A 3,385-nucleotide genomic window follows, 5' to 3' on the forward strand; every position below is an offset into this window, starting at 1 on the left:
TAGTCACAGAGGATTGCATTATGCTTCATGGGAGAACATATCAAGACCGAGAAGATTGGGGGGTCTCAAGTTTCATGCTAGTAGCAACTGGGTATCTCCCTTAAGAGTTAGAATTACCTGGGAATTCTTATCAAAGACATCAAATTTGTTCCAGGAATGTATGAAACATAAATATGGAGATTGGCCGTGGATGGTAGAACACAAACGTGGAGATTCTAATGGCTGGAAGGTTATTTGCAATGGTGCAAATAGTTTGGATAATTGTGTTCGTTGGAAGGTGTGTAATGGAAGGGAGGTGGATGTTTTAGATCATATTTGGATATATGATAAGGCTATTGCTTGCTGGCCCACCTTCGTGACTGGAGCTATTGAGGGCTGCAAGGTTGAGGAGTTTCTTATGGCTGGAAGGACCTGGAACAAGGAAAAACTGCTGCAGTATTTCGGTACAGGTCTAGTGGAGAAAATATGTGATGTTAAAATCTGGGTTTAGTTAAATGCAGATTCTTTGGAACCCATTAAAAGTACGCTAGGCTTATCAATTTTAGCTATGTGCTATAATAGTTTGTTCCAAGGAGATGATGATCCTGTATGCAATATTTTGAAAATTTGCTTGAGATCCCGTGAAAGATTATTCTGGTGGAGAATTTATAAAGACATGATTACAACTGGGATGTGGCTGCACAGACGTGGGTTAGGGGGAGATCTCATGTGCCCGATTGGTTGTAATGAGCTTGAAGATATGGAACATATCACAACTAAGTGTAAACAGCTATTGGAAATCCTGAAGTGCTTAGACGGGTGGAGGTTTACTACCCCACGGTTTTCTTCTTTTGATGACTTGGAGGTGGCGTTGGGGAGAAATAATTATGGCAAGGATCAGCAAGTAGTATTGTATTGTCATGATGTTTATGCTAGTTGGGTTAACAGAAATGCTATCAAACATGGCAAGGCTAGGTCCACTCCTATTGTGATGGCTGCTAGTATTTTAGAATCCATCAAGCAGAAGTTTTTTTCTACTACCCTGGAGCAACGGTTCACCTATCAATCCTATGGATTGTCTTGTTCTTTCTCTTGGTGTGCCCCCCCTACAGGTTGGCTGAAGATTAATGTGGATGGAGCTCTGCTCAGATCAAATGGTGGAGGGATTGGTATTGTGATAAGAGATAGCTTGTGCAATATAGTGGTTGCAGCTGGATGGAACATTACTCATTGGGATAGCACCCAAGTGGAATTATTGGCAATCCTTTATATTGAGAAGCTCCTTCAAGATTGGATGTTTGAGGTAGATGGAGTTGTTATTGAAGGGGACAATGCAAGTGTGGTTAATCATATGCAAAGGTTTTTGCAAAAGGATTTATGGAGACATTATTCTGTGGAGGGAGATAGGTTAAATTGGTTAATGTCATTCCAAAAGGTCATATTTTTACAAACTTATAGGAGAAACAACACGGCAGCTCAATTTTGTGCCTAAAGGGCAATTGTGGACAACTTTGTGTGGGACATAGGAGATAGACAGGATATATGTATTCCTCAAGAATTTTTGGATATTCTTGAGGATGATAGGTGTTCTTTTTCTTTTACTTAAAGGTCGGTTGACCTTTCTTTGTGTTACTTGGTTGTAATTGAGTTTTAGATGAATGCAAATGCAAAAGTTCATCACTCTCTATCTCTCTCTCTCCCTCTATCTCTTTATCTTTCTCTCTTTCTTTCTCTCCCTCTCTCTATCTCTCTCTCTCTCCCCCTAAACATTTTTCTCTCTCTCACTCTCTCTCTCTCCCTCTCTCTCTATAATACAATCACTCACTCTCTCTCTCACTCTCTAGACTCCCTCTATTTTTCATCTCTCTCTCTCCCTCTCTACTTCTCTCCTACGATCGCCCTGGGGAAATTCACGGCGACTCTTGAGAGAAAAAATTTTCTCTCATTTTGGACTCTCGCCGGCGGGGTTTGATCGTCTGTTTCTTGGGGTATGGTTGGGGGTGGCCGTCGGTTACCCCCTCGTCACCCATCGGGGCGTGGAGGAGGAGGTGAAGGTGGGGGTTCAGTTGGTAGAACACGTTCTAGTGTTCGAGGGAGAAATGTGGTGGAAAGAGGTGGATCGGGAGTTGATGTAAATAGCAGAGGGAGTTCTAGTGAGAGGAGATTCTCCTTAACTGGATTGGAAGGTTTGGCTGACATTGAGGAAGATGGAAAGAGGCTGGTATACACTCGAACTCCAGGAACTGGAGTTGCGAGCTCGGTTACTGCGGGAGTTATGCAGAATGTTGAGGTGCAGGAGATTCATTCCAATGTGGTGCAGGAAAAGGGATCAAATGCGGAGGGCCTTGCGGCTGGAGATCGGGATCGTTCAATGGATGGCTCGTCAGATCTGGATGAGGTTATGGAGATCTTGGGGGGTAGTGAAGCTGAGGAGTTCGCTAGAGAGGTGAATGTAGAAACTGGTTCGCTGGATCTATCTGATCAGATCTAGAATACTGAAGATGCTGGATGTCTTGATGGAATGAATGCTACTTCAGAATGTGCTGAGATGGTGGATGCTGAAGTGAAGGGGGAGTTTACTCCTTCTGGAGATGTTGTGGTTGGGATTGCGATCCCAGAAGCACAATGTTCTGTGGCTGCTGGGACAGAGCAAGCTGAAATGGTTGATCTGAATGTGAAATCAGTGGGGAGCAATAATGACCGTATTGAGGTGAGCAGAATGATTGACAATCCAATATATGAACAAAATAAAATTCTATTTACGTTTGGCAACTGTAGCCGTATAAGTGATTTGAAGAAGGCTTTTGTGGAGTGTAAAGAAGTTAAAAATATTAAGGTTCCGGAAGAAGCATTGTCGAAATTCAGTTTTGGGAGTAATGTGGAGGTAAAGACTGTTGATCAGTCGATTAGGGGTAAAAGTATTATGGCTGATTCTTGTGATTCCCCAAGTTGGGCTCATGGCACACCTAGTGTTTGGGGAAATGCTTCTTTGGAAGCTTTGTTCTCCCAACAGCAAGTTAGAGGAGCTGGAGCTTCAAAGCCGATTAAGAAGGAAGTTAATGAGATTGGATTAGCAAATAATGCTTGGAAGAAGTCTACAGTAGTTCAGTTGAGCTTATTAGAAGACAAAAGTAGCTTCTTGAGGGAGGATGGTTTGGTAAAACTTGAGCTAAACAGAGCTAGGGGCAACATTCAGAAGTTAGATAGAACTTTGGTTGGGAGCCTATTGGGTCGTAGACTTCCGTTTTATGTGGTCCAAAATGAATTGCAGAGAAAATGGGGACATCTTGGGCTCACTCGAATTACTCCAATGGGGTCAGACTGCTTTCTGTGTTGGTTTGAAAACAGGGAAGCAAGGGACAATGTGCTGATTGGTGGCCCTTGGTATGTGGCAGGACAAATTATT

This window comes from Dendrobium catenatum, unplaced genomic scaffold (genome assembly GCF_001605985.2).
Source record: "Dendrobium catenatum unplaced genomic scaffold, ASM160598v2 fragScaff_scaffold_115, whole genome shotgun sequence".
In the NCBI taxonomy this organism is placed as follows: domain Eukaryota; kingdom Viridiplantae; phylum Streptophyta; class Magnoliopsida; order Asparagales; family Orchidaceae; genus Dendrobium; species Dendrobium catenatum.